Source organism: Artibeus jamaicensis, unplaced genomic scaffold (assembly GCF_021234435.1).
Source record: "Artibeus jamaicensis isolate MK-2021 breed Jamaican fruit bat unplaced genomic scaffold, CSHL_Jam_final contig_1998, whole genome shotgun sequence".
Taxonomy (NCBI): domain Eukaryota; kingdom Metazoa; phylum Chordata; class Mammalia; order Chiroptera; family Phyllostomidae; genus Artibeus; species Artibeus jamaicensis.
This window is the reverse complement of record NW_026521407.1, coordinates 23,443,043-23,461,177: the sequence shown is the minus strand read 5'-3', so window position 1 is coordinate 23,461,177 and position 18,135 is coordinate 23,443,043. Positions and strand designations below refer to the sequence as shown.

General features: G+C 41.1%; 1 protein-coding gene and 1 pseudogene across 1 annotated transcript in view; one reads left to right on the top strand and one right to left on the bottom strand.

Moving 5' to 3' along the window:
• Window positions 1-18,135, bottom strand: part of MYO1D (myosin ID) — a 334,697-nt gene that overhangs the window by 109,041 nt on the left and 207,521 nt on the right. The gene's annotated exons all lie outside the window — the stretch shown is intronic.
• LOC128626056 (40S ribosomal protein S24-like) lies at window positions 13,871-14,285 on the top strand (annotated as a pseudogene).

Here is an 18,135-nt window from a genome sequence, read left to right as displayed (position 1 = left end):
GAGCAGAGACTTCCTCCACCCTATGCAAGTGTTCCAGGACTGAGAAGAACTACTACTGAGACTGAGCAGAGACTCTGGCCTGGAACTTTCCACATAGTTCTTACACAACAAAGATCAAGTATGTTAATGGATATCTTTTATCTCTTACTACTTTTACAAATAGTGGGTAAAAAAGAACTAACTGGAAATTAAAAGACATAACACTACTCTCACCAAGACACTCCACATAACCTAACCTGTCAGTCAAACAAGAGCTTAAAAATTGAAGTGTGATTTATATACAATAAAATTAACAGATTTTAAGTGCATAGGTGGATGATTTCTGACACCTAACTCAAGATACAGAACATTTTCAACACACCAGAGAGTTCGCTCCGATTGTTCTTTTTAAAGTCTTATTTCTATATTTATAAGCCAAATTGGCTTAGTTAGCACTTGAGAACTAAGATGATTAGTGCGGTCACTTAGACCTAGAAGTCCAGGTGTTTACAGTAGTGAGAACAAACTCACAAAACACCACATTTTCTCTTTATCCTTTCTCCGGTTTCATGGGTTGTGCCATTGTGAAAATTTTACAAAAAAACGATAGTTCATCCTTAAAAGTGAGAAACCAGTCAAATGGTATAATGGTAATCTTAAAGGAACTATTTAGATTCTAATAATAACAAACAGAGGTTTATTCAAAATGCCTTGAATAAGTGGCTTGGAATTTAAACTTTTTGATTGCCTATATATTCTTATAGTAAGAGTACTTGTGATAGAATTTAACTTCATTTGATTTCTCTTAATGGACAGATAATCCTTGGGATCCAAGTTCTAGTTGTCAGTAATTGAGAAAAAACTGTGTTGAAGTTATGAAAGAAGAGTAGTTGGATGAGATTCAGTCTTTGCAGGACAAGAACCAATACCAAGTAAATGTCCATGGCTGCGAAGCTGTGTCTTGAGTTGTGCTATCAGAAAAAGGTCAGGGGTAGGGTTTTCACTCCCCCGAAGTCCACTGTACCTATGTGTCATTTTGCTTGCTGTCGTTTTTGCTTCAAATTTCTCTTTATTTCCCCATCTGCATCTTTATGTGCCTGCACATGCTTTGTCAGTGAAAATTGTGGGGCTTTCAAGGGCTAGCTATAAATTCCAGAACCCCAAACAATCATTTCAAGAAGCTGAAGACTTCTGCAAAATGTGTGCCTCACAAGACACTGACATTTTATGACAAAAGCCTCTAATAATATAATAGGCCAAGAACCCTTGAGCTCTCGTTACTTTACAAAGAGTTAACCTTTTTTTAAAGTATATTTTATTGATTATGCTATTACAGTTTTCCCAATTTCTCCCCATTTGTCCCTGCTCCGCCCTGCAGTCACCCCACCCTCCAGCATTCCCCAACCCTCAGTTCATGTCCATGGGTTGTACTTATTAGTTCTTTGAGTTCTGTTTCCTATATCATTTTAGACCTCTCCCCAACTATTTTATGCCTACCAGTTATACTTCTTCTTACCTCTCCCTTTTCCCCCCTATTTCTGCCTTCCCCATCCCCACTGAAATCTCTCCATGTGATGTCCATTCCTCCAATTCTGTTCCTGTTCTAGTTGTTTGCTTAGTTTTTGTTTTCATTATTTGTCTTTTCCTTTAGGTTCATTTGTTGATAGCTGTGAGTTTGTCATCATTTTACTGTTCATATTTTTGATCTTCTTTTTCTTAGATCTAAGTCCCTTTAACATTTCATATAATAAGAGCTTGGTGATGATGAACTCCTTTAACTTGACCTTATCTGGGAAGCACTTCATCTGCCCCCCTTCCATTCTAAATGATAACTTTGTTGGATAATCTTGGATGTAGGTCCTGGCCTTTGGTGACTTCAAATATTTCTTTCCAGCCCCTTCTTTCTTTTAAGGTTTCTTTTGAGAAATCAGCTGATAGCCTTATGGGCACTCCTCTGTAGGTAACTCTCCCCTTTTCTCTTGCTGCTTTTAGGATTATCTCTTTACCTTTAATCTTGTATAATTTAATGATAATGTGCCTTGGTGTGTTCCTCTTTGGGTCCAACTTCTTTGGGACTCTCTGGGCTTCCTGGAAGTCTATTTCTTTTGCCAGATTGGGGAAGTTTTCCTTCATTATTTGTTCAAATAAGTTTTCAATTTCTTGCTGTTGTTCTTCTCCTTTTGGCACCCTTATAATTCCACTTTCGGAACATTGTTGTCCCCGAGATTCCTCAGCCTCTTCATTTTTTTGGATTTTTGTTTCTTTGTTCCTTTCTGATTAGATGTTTATTTCTTCCTTTGGTTCCAAGTTGTTGATTTGAATCCTGGTCTCCTTCCTGTCACTGTTGGTTCCCTGAATATTTTGCTTTATTTCATTTTAGGTACCTTTCATTTGTTTTTTGTTGTTGTTGTTGTTGTTGTTGTTTTCATTTTTCAACCAAGCTCAATCAGTTCTGTGAGCATTTTGATTATCAGGGCTTTAAATTCTCCATCAGATAGGTTGGCTATCTTCTCATCACTTAGCTCTCTTTCTGAAGTTTTGCTCTGTTCTTTCATTTGGGCCATATTTCTTTGTCTTGGCACACTGGTCTGGTTGTTCTATTTGCCTGTTTCTTTAATTCCTTGGTTGTTGGAGCTCCATGCAGTTTGATTTTCTGGCACTTCTGGTTGTTTATTGATTTTAGATTGGTTGTTATCCTTTTCTGGTTGGGTGAAGAAGTGAAGAGTTTCTACCTATGTCTCCATCTTGGCCAGAACTGCTAAAAAGACTTAATCTTTTACTTGATGACCGACTCCTTTAAATCATCCAGGACTAACTAGAGAAGAGAATGTGCTTCATGTCTAGTTTTCAATCTGAGCCCTATTTTTTCCAGACTTAGTCCCAGTAAGTAGTTACTCTTCAGCAGGGGTGTCAAATTCATTTTCACTGGGGGCCACCTCAGCCCTGCAGTTGCCTTCAAAGGGCCGAACGTAATTTCAACTCCTTAACAGTTAAGGAGTAGTTGCACTTATATAGTCCTAAAATTATTTTGGCCCTTTGAAAGCAACCACAAGGCTGATGTGGTCCCCGGTGAAAATGAGTTTGACACCCCTGCTCTGTAGTCTTTTTCTTTTTAAAATTTATTGATTTGAAAGAGGGAAAAGCACTGATTTGTTGTTCCATCATTTTATGCATTCATTGGTTGCTTCTTGTATGTGCCCCGACTGGGGATCAAACCCACAACCTTGGTGTACTGGGATGACGCTCCAATCAGCTGAGCTACTGGGCTGGGGCTACTCTATAGTCTTCTTAAGTGGGAAGAACTCCTCTCTTCTGTGGACAGTGGTTTCCACACACATCTTTAAGGGACTTCATTAACTTAGGAAGAGGCGACTGCCCTTAGGTTGCCCTGCTGTGAGGAACCCAAGCTTCTCAGAGAGGTCAGGTGTTGACACTGTGGTGAGCAGTCTGATTTGGGTTCCCTCAGCCCCAATGCCAGACAAGTCAGTGCAGAGGGTTCCTGTGATTCCAACCCCCAGCTGTCGAGTAACCCTCAGCCGTTGAGTTTTCCCAATGAAGCCCTAGATATTGTGGTGCAAAGGCAAACCAGCCCCATTGTGCCCTTTCCAATTCCCTGACCCGTGGAATCCACGACCATGATAAAACGGGGGTGGTGTGTTACACAGTACTGGACCTGGAACAGAAGTTTGGAAGGAGGAGTGCGTGCTCCTGTGACGCAACCTCAAAACTGCTGGCACTGGCTTTGGGAAATGGGTGGGAGCTGGAAGAGCCTTCAGGAGAAGATCATGCCAGGCTTTAGGGGGGTGGTCAGTGAGGACCTGAAGGTATGGAGGCAAGGACAGTATCATCTCAAGTGTGAGGAGAGGGGACCCTTGTTATCAAGGGGCAGAAAATTTGACAACACTGCTACTTATGGGAAGGTAGAGAACAGAAAATGTACCTAACAAATTCAATAATCTAGAAAAGGATTTCTACACAGAATCATGAAAATGCCATCTGGCTGCTTCTTGCTGTCTTGTGAAAAAAACATGAGGAAAGAGGCAATCTTAATAAAGAACTGTTCAGCTCTGGCTGGTGTGGCTCAGTTGGCTGGAGTGTTGTCCCTTACACAGAAAGAGTACGGGTTTGATTTTTTGGTCAGGGCACATACCTAGGTTGCAGGTTCAGGCCCTGGTTGGGTGCAGATGGTAGGTGATAGATCAATCTCCCTTGCTCTCTGGAATCAATGAATATGTCCTCAGGTGAGGATTAAAATAAATAAAGAACTGTTCAGCTTTCATGCCAAATTTAGAGAAAGTATAAAGGAGCCTATTCTTGCTGAGTTTGAAAATGAAAGTCTTTCTTATTTGCAGCTTTTCCAGATGGCAAATGATTCTGTATGAAATGGTTTTAGGGCAATGAGCAAATCCGGAGTGGGATGGTAAAATCCTTTGTCAAAACCTCACAAAGATCTAAGGTGGCGCCTCACAGAAACTTCCAGAGATGAAAGCCCCTTTAACTATCTTCAGGGCATTTTCTACAGACTTTCTCTATTAAACAACAGGGCTCTTAGGAGTCTAAAGGACCTTATCCCACAGCAGCTCAAAAGAAGCCCAGAGTTCAAAAGAGTACCTTTGCAGAGATTTGTGCATGTGTATTTTGTCTAATAAAGTGGGTTATAAATTGATGCACAGTTAAGTCCACTGAGATTTCAAAGGAACTGTATCAGGTTTGGCTGAAAGGGACAGAGACATTACAACATGTGACAAGGCTTTTGGACCCCCAACCTTGGGAGGCAGGAAGGAGATTAAAAAGGCTGCTTAGCTGCAAACACAGATGGCCAGTGACTTAGGTGCCTCCCATTCCCCATCTGTTGGAATGAAGTGTCTGCAGGGGTATTCCATCCCTGAACGACCACTGTGTGCTGGGTTTGTGGGGCGGATAACTTGTCTTTTTAAAGATCCGATGTTCACAGGTCTCTAGGTTGAAGGAACTCTTGTTGAGAATCTGCATGTGAACTGACTTAGATGAGATCTTTGACCACAACCCTGAACCTAATGCTATAAGGGGATGAGACTTTGGGGCACCTTGGAAGGACAAGGGGAAGTGCATTTTGAAGTCAGAGAAATCAAAACAATTTTTAACCAAGGAACAGACTGTGGAAGACTTAAAACCTCGTCACAAATCCCTTGACATGCCTCCCGTTGAGAAATGGGAGGAGTGGTTTATGTCCCCTGCCCTTGAGAGTCTGGGCTGACTTGCTTTTACCAATTTACTTTTTTAATCCTCACCCGAGGCCATACTTTTTATTGATTTGAGAGGGGAAGAGAAAGAGAAAGATAAGGTGGCAAGGGGTGGGGCAGAGAGAGGAGAGAGAAACATTGATTGATTGCCTCCTATGTGCACTCAGACCAGGATTGAACCCACAACATTTTGGTTGACGTTGTGATGATGTTCCAACCAATTGAGCCATCTGGCCAGGCCCAGACTTGCTTTTTACCAATAAACTGCAATAGAGGTGATGCTGCATGACTTCCGAGGTTAGGTATAAAAGGGGATGCAGCTTCTGCCCTACTCACTGGGACATTCATGCTCTGAGTTCCAGGTCAACCTGTAGGAAGTCTGAGGCTACCATGCTATGAGAAAGCCAGGCATGTCTGAAAAGCCTCAGGGGGCTCTGCAGTCCAAGGTCACACTGGTATAGTCCTCCCAGCCAATCATTTGTGTGAATGAGCCTTCAAATGATTGCAGCCTCTGGCCCTTGAATCACCCCCCCCCCCATTTTTTTGTCTTCTGAGCTGAGGCCTCACATATTACTAAGCACAGATGAGCCATCTGCTTTGTCCTTCCTGAACTCCTGACCTAAAGAACCCAGGACTGTAATAAAATTGCTATGGTTGCCAATTCGGGGTATGCAGCAATTGTGACCAGAAAGTGGAGAAATCTTAATTTTTGTCAAGCTATCATGGAATAAATGCACAGTTTGGAATAACAGAGTTCATTTCTTAATGAATATCATTTTCAACAAAAATGTTAAAAATTTTAACATGTTGGAATAATATTTAAGAAAACACTAAACTCAGAAGTGTTTTGCAACTTCATTAAACATAATAAATGTATTATTTTACTTCCTTAAGGATTCCGACTTGTTACGGTGAACATTAACTTATAAACGTGCTTTAACACAGATGCATCTTCAGGGCTGCTGGAGTTCATGTGACTGCACCCCTGGACCACAAACTCCCAAACCATCCCAGTATGTTGTCTTAAAGCCAAGATAATCAACTTTATACACAAGCAACTCATTATGAGTCTAGTACTATTGATCAATACATTCAGGTCAATGGAAATAACTGTAATCAACTGGCTAAAGGGCTAAGTTTGTGTCTTTGATTGACAAGGGCTTTCAGCTCTTGATTTTAAAAGCTTGATGAAAGTAAGGCAGTAAAATTCTTTTAAAAGTGTCCAATACTAATCCATCTAACTGCACTGAATAAGTAACATCTCTACATTGAACTTCAGTTTCTTCCAAATATCCCACACACCATCAAGAAGAAAATTTACAACCTAGATAATGTTCTCATCGCAAATGAATGTTGTACTTGACAGAATTAAATAGAAATTCCTTTGCAGAATATCATATAAGGAACTGGGCCTGCCAGAGCCTCCTCTATGAATTCGAATGCTTGAATTACTTTTGCCCTTTGTTGGGAGTGACTGCTTGGTGGCACGTATATTTAGCTTTTTTAGTTTTAGATTAGATTTGTCAAATTCCTTACAAGGAAGGTGGTTAGAACCTACCAGTTCATAGGTATCAGCCCAATGGCTAATTGTTTTATTTTTGCTAAAACTCTCAGACAGGCCTATTGAAGGTCTCTGAGAGTATCTGGCAGTTTGATTTTCTGGGTTTGCCTTGAAACATGGAATTTAGTAGTTTCATGAAAAGTTGAATTTTAATTCCAGAAACACTGCTCTGAGGAAATAACTCAAGAAATGACTTCAACAAGTTTTAATACGAAGTCGTCGAGTGGAATGGAACTAAGTCTCCTCTGAGTCTTCCCGTACTTTCTGTTTTCATGTATTGCAACTATCAATATGCCCGCCTGTGAGAGACTGACACCTTCACAGTTTGTGGGCGTGGGAAACGGATAATCCGGTTCACCGCAAGGGTGCACAGAGCAAGACGAATGGCTCAAGAGGATGCTTCTTTAGAAAGAACATGCAAAATTTAGTGCGTAAACTTTGTCATGTCTATTTTAACTACTCAAAGGAGATAAGAATCTTCTCACTTATATTCTACTTATCTCCTGTGGTTTATTTAGGCCAATGACTATCAACTCTGACAGCCTATCAGAATCACTGGGGATACTGACTTACTGGTGTGGGATCAGGCATCTACTTTTTAAAAGTTTCTCACGTGACTGGAACTGCATAACCACTGATTTAGGTAAAACTATTAAATAACTGGGTCCTTGAGAATCAAATTATTATTTTACAATGCTAATTGTTTTACTAATTGACTTAAGTTTCATATTATCTACTTTAAATTTATTTTTTCTCTTTCTTAAAATACCAACTTAATTAAATTGCTTTCTTAATTGGTCTTTTGATTGATTTTTTTAAACATACAAATTAATGATCCTCTCAATGCAAAAAAATTATTCACTCAATTTTAGGTTTATTTCCCTTATCCCATGTTTGTCAATAAGTTGAACACCTAGTATCTTTCTCTTTTAGGGATGATGAGTGATCTTCGATTGTAGATTGTACCCTGGTCATTTTGGGTACTGTGTTATTAGACTGTGGATCTAATTAAATTTTCTATTTTCGTAGGTTCCTTCTACACATGGACCAGCAGTAGGGAAGGGCAGCGATGTTCTACTGCTGGACAAAGTGGAAGTCCAGGTTTCTGTTTTGCTAGGCTGCTCATTTCCTGGTCCTTTGGCAAGAGAGAGAAAAAGCTTCTCTTGTCTGTACATACTGGTGTTTCTGTGCTGGGAGCTTTTCCAGCTCCCAGTCCACGGTACACAAGAGGAAAAAGGAAACCCAGGGAGCTCAGTGGCATATTGCTTCTTGAGTCCTAAGCTCCTTAGCTAGTCCACCTGCTCTCCATTTTTCAGTTTTCTTAAATAACATACGTTTGTTTTATAATATAATATCCAGAGCTTTTAGCTATATTTAGGGAGAAGGACAGGGAGAAATGCATCCATTCCGTCTTGCCCAGAACTGGAAGTTCCAACTCTCTCTTCCAGATCACACATGCACATGAGTTAGAAAATGCAGCTTTCTCCTTGGAGAGTTTACAGGACAACTGAGGAGCCAGGAGGCCCAAACCACAGCAGTGGACGACACAGCCTTGTGTGTGTGGAAGGCGGTTGCAAGTTTCCCTCCTTAAAATACTGGTGACTCTCAACAGAATGTCCAGCTTAGACCTTTTTCTGGACCTCCAGGTGGGCTGATGGGCCCCCCTGGGGGGCCCATGGGACCACATATCTGACCTGGCCAAAATGAAACTTGCCACCTTGTCCTCAATGATCTCCTTCTCAGGACCCTATTCCAATGAAGTGCCACCAAAACACTGTCCCAAGCTTCAAAAGAGTTCTCCTCCATCCCTTGCCCTCGCCCATCCATTCTTAGCTGGGAGGCAGCACCAAACAGGCAGAGCACAGGCTCTGGAGACAGACAGCCTGGGCTCAGCTCTGAGCAATGCCCTGGAGTGAGTCTCACTCATGCTCTGGACACCAGTTTCTTCACCTTAAGTGGGGTTAATAACGTCGCAGGGGAGATGCAAAATTATCTAAATGAATACATGAAGAAAATTAAACTAGTGCCCGGCACAGAGAAAATATTTTTTAAAAACTTAACTTTAAGAGTAACTCAGAAAGCTCTTATGGCTTGTCTTTTCTATTTCTGGTGCCATTGTTTTCACTGAGATTATTTCAAGAGCCCCCAAATGGTATTTACTTCACCAGCCTCATCCCATTTCAGTCTATACTCTGTCATGCTGTCAGAATGAGCTTCTTAGGAAATAAACCTCATCATGCCATTTCAAATCTGTTGGTTTGTATCATCCAAAACAATAGTTCACACATCCTTTTAAGAATCTGAAAAAGCTACAGGTGCCCGGTGTAGGAAAATGCACAAGGTTTGCATGTATGCATGACCCCCGAAACTCCCCCTCATCTGGGAGATCGTTCCCACGCCCCTCCTCTGGGTTCTCTCCCAGCAGCTCGGCTGGCCTTTGTTTAGCATGTAACAGGCTGCACTGTGATGATTTCTGTCTATATCTGCCTCACTTCACTAAACAATAAAGCAGAAGCTCTGTCTCATCTTTATTTTCCTAGTACCTAGCGTAGTGCCATAGTACCTAACAGTAGAGACTAGATGATTAAAAATTATTGAATGTGTGGAAGACAAAAAGATGTAAATGAGGTCATAGGGTTCTCTTCACAAGATCACAAAGCTTTCTAGAAAACACACACACACACACACACGCACACTCTCCCTATCTCTGTCTCTCTTGCATATGTGCACACACGCAGGTGAGAAAAAATCTCACGGCAGAATTAAATTTGGGGGCAAGTCCAATTTTTAACAAATGATTCCAAGAGAAATACTAGAGCAACAGAAGTGAATAAATTTGGGAAAGAGAATAATACTTAGATCAGCGGTTTTCCTCCCTGGCTGCACAGTATTCTCACCTGGAGAGCTTTAAAATATGCTGATGATTAGGGGTGGGTACCAGAATTTGAAAAAGAAGTCCCCAGGCTATTCCAAATGTGCAGCCAAGGTTGAGGATCCCTGAGTTAGAAGCTACTAACAACATTTTTGACTTAGGATTTAAAAGTGGAAACCAAATAAAACAAAAAATCAAATCTCCAAAGAATCAGGTTAGTCGTGAAGCATGTTTTTTCTGGCCCGCCTGAGACTCTGTGTGGTACCTTTTTTCCCTACATGTTTCTTCTTGGAAACGACAGGATTGCAATTAAGAGAGAAACAGCTGTGCACATAGAAGCACAATGTGACAGCTCTCTTCAAAGGTGCTGTTTTTTCCTTTCTCTCTAACAGAAATGAAGCACGGTTTTTTTTCCCTTCTTTTCTGTGTCCCAGTGGACCATCCTGGAGAGCCCTTGACACTCGGAACACGGCCAGTACAGAAGCTCTAGTCCTGATTATGTCATTCCCTGCAGGGTCCCCTGGGCCTACAAGCCACTTATTCTTAAAAAGGTTAAGATGCAGTGTTTTAGAAAGCAATTATTATTGTAAGAAAGACTTACATAAATAAACAAAGGGAATGGGAGAGAGAAAAGCACATCGCAGGCAACCGAGCCAGAAGACAACCAGTCTTATGGTTCCCTTGGGCTTTGGTGTCCAAAAAACATGCACCGAAATCCTGCACCAGTGGCCAACTTCTCTGAGAACTGGTTTCTTCACTGATAAAATGGTATTTCACTTCCTGCATGGGATTCTCATAAAGAAGGAGATACAGTATATTTAAATCACCCGATGTCTGGCATTGGGCATGTGACAAATATTAGTCCTGCTATTTTTTCCCTTTTCTTCAACTAGGATTTTCATGGCATGTGCTATGTGTCATAAAAGGGAGGCAGTGGCAGGAGGTCATCTTCAGGATTGTGATTCCGAGGGCTCCACTCCCTGAGAGCTTTGTCACCTTGGGCAGATGACTGTACCTTTCTGAGTGAGTGCCCTCCAGAGAGGAAGGTACAGCCACGGGGACCCGCATGGCTGCCACCGGCCTGTGCTGTGGGGCTTTGTGGGCAGAGACTGTGTGATGTGTGCTCTATGCCACTGCTTAGTGCTGGGGAAACGCACAGCACGCAGTAGGTGCTCACAAATGTTTACTGCATAAAAGAGAGCCCTGCCTTGGCTTGGTGCCATCTATTTCTGCACAGGCAGAGACCATTTTATGTGTATGTCTTCAGTTAGGGCTTTGTTTTAAAAGGATCTTGTTTCTAGGAATCTGACCTCTCGATAAACAGAAATGAATAAGTTGCACTAATTTTCTTATACTTCAGCTTTTAAAAGGCTTTGTGTTTCTTTAACAAAATAGCTTTTTAAAAGGGGTCATAAATTGGCTCCAATGATTGCTTCTTTCAGATACTGGTTTGGTACATCTTTTACATTTGTAATTGAATTTCCAAGTATAGTACTGATGAAAATGGACGCTGCCTCCTGCCGGAAAGCACTGACTTCTGACATTATAAATCAGTTTGCTTAGTGCTGTTTAACCTGAGCTGTGGTCTCTAACCACTGTGACAAAGGCATTTACTTCTCAACACGTGTCAGCAAGACAATCAAGAGGTTAGCTCTGAAATTCTCATTTCTTTCTCTCTTACTGAAAAAAAAAAAAAAAAAGAGAGAACATGGCAAGATGTCACATATCTTAGAAATACTGAAACTCACATGGATTGTTCAAAACCAATAATAAAATCACTGAAAGCTATAAAAAAATTAAAAGGGGTGTGGAAAGACTGCTCCATTGCCACAGACATCAGAGCATTAAGAGATTCTTACAAAATGAAACCGAAACCTTAACATTCATATCTTTAAAAATTCTTTATAGAGACATCATTTCCCCCCCCTAAGAATAGGGGTTTCCAAATATCTAATATTAGTAAACAATTCCCTTTGTTATAACAGGCAGAAATACAAACATTTGCACAAGAAGTAATACAGCTTCTGGAACCTGCTGAGAATTAATAAGAAAGGGGAATTTATTACCTAAAGGAATAAATAAACCTGAGTGCCACTCTGTGTCTGACATTAAGGGATTATACCCTTTCCATTAAAGAGGATTAATAAACAGTCTAAAGGCTGGAGGGAGGAGAGAGGAGAGAAGGCTGGCACACACCAGCTCGGGTGGTGCCAGACGTCAGCTGACTGCCTCCACTGATTACCATGGAAACACCTTCTCCTGGGACACTGCCAGGAGGGTAGGGTGCTGTGGAAATGGTGACAGGGAGCAGAGCTGGCAGCCCACAGATTCCAGTAGGGCTCACCCCTGTACACGTTACAAGGACGACCCATCTTCCAAATGAAACGGTATCATTCTAACAAGTCACGTCAGAGAGTAATAAAGCATGAAGCTTGGCAGAGTTACAACCCATTTACTGCTACAGCACAGTCACATCAGTTTAGATGATTGTTTCTTTTCTCTCTCCTGCTTGCTTCATATTCTCCACAGAACTAAAGGATGTATTTGTGTAATTAATTGGCTGCTTCCTCAGCCAACAAGCCCATACTGATAAAAAGGGACTGTATCACACAGCATTAATGGGCAGATTCAAACATTCTCTAAACCAATCCATCGGGCACAAGTCACCCACAAAAGGGTAAGAGCAGTCCCAGCTGAGGTCAGGTTAAATGTTTCAGTTTATGCAGTCTCACTTGAAACCACTGAACAGATTTTTATGTTTATGCAAATTAAACTCAGTCTTGGCAACTGGCTCCCGGAGCGCTGGCTAGGGAGAGCCGAGGTCCACACGACTCAAGTGGCAGAGATGCTCAGTTCAGGCAACGCGTGTCAACCACACAACGTGATCTTTCCCACCAACTTACAGTCATCTCGGGGATGGTTCTCAGTGACAGAGAGGCTGTGATCAAAGTTTTGGGCACAGTATCACTAATTCTGTGGACCACTTCTTGCTTTTGTTTTCCGCATTGAGCCCCAGTAACCATAGTTCAGTCTCCCTGCCAACACTGCTAAACATTCACCTTCTGACCCCATTGCTCCTGTACAAATTTTAACCTTTCTTGGCAACTAGATTGGCGTTAATGCTTTAATTTGACATTACAACTTACAAATATAGTGTAGAGAGCGATTCAAGGGCAACAATACTGACAATAATGCATATTCCAGCTGGCTGAAACCCTAACCTTAACTATGCAGTATTTGTACATAGGAAGTCCCTCTGTGGCCAATAAAGGTGTCACCTATAACTTGATCGTTTCGTTCTCAGATTGTTACTGACAATTATTTGACCACGCCATTTGCAAAAACTGTGTTATGGAAAATACTCCCAGAAACCTATCATAATTTCCTATTTTTATCTTTCCTGGGAAGAGTGATTGGAATCACTGTTAAATGATAAGCTGACTGAATAATTGTGCTAGTGGAAGGGAAAAGGGCGCCAAGTTTATCATGTAGTTACATTTTGTTTCGGCTTACAGAAAGCAATTACTAACAGAGTGGAGAGCTAATGCTTGTAGTTGAAGATTAACTGAGCCCCAAGTGTGTGCTGAGTTCTGTAGTTTAGGGTAATAGAAAAGCACATGATATTGCTACCCACCCATTAGAATGGCTAAAATTTAAAAAGGCTGAGAGTACCAAATACTGATGAGGATATGGAGCAGCAGGAATTCTCATGAATCGCTGGTGAGGATCAGAGTGACGCAGCCACTTCAGAAGGCCACTTGGCAGTTCTTACAAAGCCAAACTCAGGCCTGTCACATGATCCAGCAACGTTCCTCATGGGTATTTACTCAAATGATTTGAAAATTTGTGTCCATACGAAAACCTGCATGTGAATGTTTATAGCTGCTTTCCTCTTAACTGACAAAACCCAGAAGCAACCAAGGTGTCCTTCAATAAGCAAATAGACTATGGCATATCCACACAATAACATACTATTCAGTGACTAAAGAAACCTGAGGTATCAAGTCATGGAAAGACACAGAAGAACCTCGAACATCCACTGCCAAGTGAAAGAAGCCAGTCTGAAAGGGCTACATACTGCACGGTTTCATTGCATGACACTGCAGAAAAGGCACAAACAGACAGTATAATGCCTGGTGGTGGCTGGAGGTTCGGGGAGAGAGACAGTGGTGTAGAAACACACAAGAACTGCCAGGCAGCTTTTCCTCCCTGGCTGCTGGAGGAGTGATTGCCACTATGGGTGACCTGGTAACTATCCGGACCAGGCAATTCATGACCAACAGATGACTCTGGCAGACACAAATGGTCACTGACGTCCTTGGAAATGGTCCTGACTACCTTGGAAAGGCAATGGTACCTAAGACAGCAATTTGGAAAAAACTAGCCAAAATGTAGAAGACCACACCAGATGTCACCTTGGTGTTTGGATTCAGAACCCATTTGGGTGGTGGTAAGACAACTGGCTTTGGCATGATTCATGATTCTTTGGATTGCAGCACAAAGAAAAGTCAACCCAAACCCAGACTCGGAAGCCATGGTCTGTATGAGAAGAAGACCTCAAGAAAACAGAGAAAGGAACCGCAGGAATAGAATGAAGGATGCCAGGGCAACTGCCAAGGCCAATGCTGGTGCTAGCAAAAAGAAAGGGTAAAGAAAGGGTAAAGAAGTCACCAGCAGTGACTTCACCCGCACTGATGGTGCAGATTTTTCATGAGGATTAATAAATGACAAATGCTTTAAAAAGGGTTAAGAGCAAAGTAGTGGAAAATACGAGGTATGAAAAGAGATTGAAAAAAGAAATTAAAAGTAACAGGTACTGTTAGTGATAGGCAACTTATGAACAGGTAATGTTAGATGGTGATATTTATCTTAATTTTTATGCTAAATTCTAGTTGTTCACAGGAAAACACAGGGAGTCTATTCTATAAGCTGCAGGAAATTTAGGCTACAGTGGGGGGCAACATATTAACAGTTTACCTACAGTGAAATTTTCCAAAGATGATCCACAAGGCAGAATTAGCTGTGTATGTGCCATTTTTGTTGACATGCAAGGTATAATGTTAAGTATGTGAAAGCACATATTCAAATAAAATGAATACCTCCTGATTTAACTTCTAGTTTACAGGAAATACAAAGACTGGGAGAGTAAGTTAAATGAACTATCAGAAAACAATCAGGCAAATCCAGACAAGACTTAGTCCTGGACTCTTTAAAAGGTCAATGTCACGCGTATCAAGTGCTGGTGAGGATGTGAAGAAACCAGGATTCCTATACTGGAGGGGATGTAAAATGCAGCAGATGCTTTAGAAACATTTGGATGAAAAAAAAGTAGGTATATACAAGATATGCTTTGAACGGTGGAGGAAATTTGAGTATGTGCTGGATATGAAATATTTTGGAAATACTAACTTTTTAGACATGAAGACAGTACTGTGGTTATGAAGGAGAATGCACACAACAGGAGCATGTCGGTGGTGCAGTGTCACAAGAGAGAGCAAACAAGTATGGCAACAAAGAAACGTTTACTGAATGCAGGCGAAGGGCACAGGTGTGTTCCCTGTCCTATTTGTTCAGCTTCTCTGAACATATGGGAATATTATGATAAAAAGTCAGAGGCAAAGATGTGGCAGTGAACCCCAAGGGGCAGAAAGTTCTCAAGGCGGGAAAGATACCTCTCTCTCCCGAAGATGTCCTTGGTTCCCTTCCTCCCTTCCTTGCTGATTGAAGTAGAAAATATGTTCTTCTATAGCTCCCACCCAGTTAGTTTTTCTTAAGTGAGAAATAGTTGGTGCCTGTTTCTACCACATAAGGTCTAGAATAAAACATATCATAGATTTTAGAATTTTTAATGTTTGGCGTGGAGGAGACTGAGGAGTATGATTATAGCTCACACAGAATCAGAAATGACAAGTAGAGACCTTTAAAAATAGGAGTAACAAACTGGTGGCCTGTGGGCTGGAAGCGGCCTACAGCCGCATTTTATTTGGCTTGCCTGGCATTTAACAATCAGGAGATTTTACATAAGATACAGACTTCAGCTTTTTCTAGGTGAATCCAGAGATCTGGCATCCTGGACTCGGCAGTGACCACAAGTGGTGATAGTTGAGCAGAGGCTGCCCCATGATGAGGTATGTGCTTCATTCATTTCTCAACCTGTCTCACTCCTAAATGCATTTGACTTTGACAAAGAAAATGGGTATGTAGTAGGTTATTCTTTCTGGTAAGATTTGCTTTACAGCCATCCTTACCTCTCTTTTCCTTGATATGGATGTGGCTAATGAGAACATTATGTTGGGAAGGAGGTGAAATAGAAAGGAAGGGCTTTAAACATGTATTAAGTTTAGAAATTAATAAAATCTTTTCCCAACAGCAATTTAAATAGTAAATGGCACAAGGATAGCCAACAGACCAACAGAACAGAGCAGAGAAGTGGAAAGAGACGCGTGGACACAGCTATTTATGACGGATGCAGCACTGATGGCGGTGGGGAAAGATGACCTTCTCAGTAGATGGGTGCTGGGCCCAGTGTCTATTCAGGTGGGGAAAACCTGAACCCAGAGTGGTAGCCTCACACAGGCCCAAAAGTCAATTCTAGGTGGATTGTAGATGTCCATGTGAAAGGCGAAGCAATGAGTGTACAGGATATAACAGAGGAGACTATCTTCACAATCTTGGGGCAGAAAATGATTTCTTAAACAAAAATAAGAAGATCAATCTTAAAGGAAAAAACTGATCAGGTAAATGATAACAGGAAAACTATGTTCTATGTTGCCTTTTCATTCTTTCACTGAAAGAATGAAAAGGCAAATCAAATAGCAGCAACACATGTAACTACCAACAGGCACATATGTGGAACATAAAAAGAACGCCTAAAAATCAACTACAAAAAGAAAACGCAAAAGAAAAAATAGGCAAGAGAGTTGAACAGGCACTTCACAAAAAGACATCCCAATGACCAATAAACACAGAGAAAGTATTAGTAATAAAGGGAATGCAAATAAAACCACAATGTGTATCTGTCAACAGATAAATGGATAAAGACATGGTATATAAGGATAATGAGATACTATTCAACTGTGAAGAAAAACAGGAAACCTTGCCATTCACAACAACTTGGATGGACCTTGAAGGCATTATGCTAAGTGAGGTGAGTCAAAGACAAATACCCTGGTATTACTTACATGTGAAGTCTAAAAAAGCTTAACTCAGAAACAGAGAGTGGTGATTGTTTGGAGTCCGGCACTGGGGAAAATGGGGAGATGTTGGATAAGGGAACAGATGTCCAGTTATAAGATAAAGAAGTTCTGCCCTGGCTGGTGTATCTCAGTGGATTGAACGTGGGCCTGCAAACCAAAGGATTGTGGTTTGATTCCATGTTAGGGCACATGCCTGGGTTGCAGGCCAGTTCCCAGCAGGGGATGCACGAGAGGCAACCATCCACTGATATTTCTCTCCTTCTCTCCTTCCCTTCCCCTCTAAAGATAAATAAAATCTTAAAAAAAAAAAAGTTCTGAGGATCTACTGTATGGCATGGTGACTAAAGCTAATAATGACACTGTATTATACACTTGAAAGTTGCTCACTGAGTAGATCTGAAATGTTCTCACCACAAAAAAGGAATGGTAACTATGTGGTATGATGGAGGTGTTACCTAATGTTGCAAAGGTGATCATTTTGTAATATATATGTAACAAATCAATGCATCATATACCTTCAACTTTAACAGTGTTATATGTCAATTATCTTTCAACAAAACTGGGGAAAAAACCCACAATGCGTAACTACCACATATCTACCAGAACAGCTAAAATTTAAAAGACCGTCAGTACCTAGTATTGGACAAGAAATGGAGCAACTGCAACTTTCATGCATTGCTGGGGGTGTAAACCAGTACAACCACCTTGGAAAACAGGAATTACTTATGAATGTTGAACAGTATTTCACTTCTGGGTATTTGTCCCACAAAAATGTATGCACGCGACAGTGAAAGATGTGCATAAGAAGGACAAAAAGAGTCTCAAATATTCATCAACACATGAATGAATAAACAAATGGTGGTGTATCTCCACAAGGAAATATTACAAAGCAATGAAAATGAAATAATATGGACAAATCTCGTAATTGTAACATTGAAAGAAGCAAAAAGGAATATATGATATTTTATTTAATTAGCATTCAGTTCCAGATGAACAAGATTATGTCCCTGAAAATGAAGGAAGAGGTGGTAACTGGGAGTGAACACAGGGGGCTTCTGGGAGTCCTACTAATGGCCTATCTCTTGACTTTGGGGATGGTTACACAGGTGAATTCACTTTGTGGCAATTTGCCAAGCTATACACTTAAGATCTGTGCCCTTCTGCATGTAAGGCACATATCAATCAAAAAGTTAAGACATCTGCCCAAACATGAATGACTTCGTGGTAGGAGTGTCCCACAGGTCAGTAAAAGATTCCAAGGGTCTGCCAATCCAATTATCTCAGTTTTACTTAAATTACCCCAAG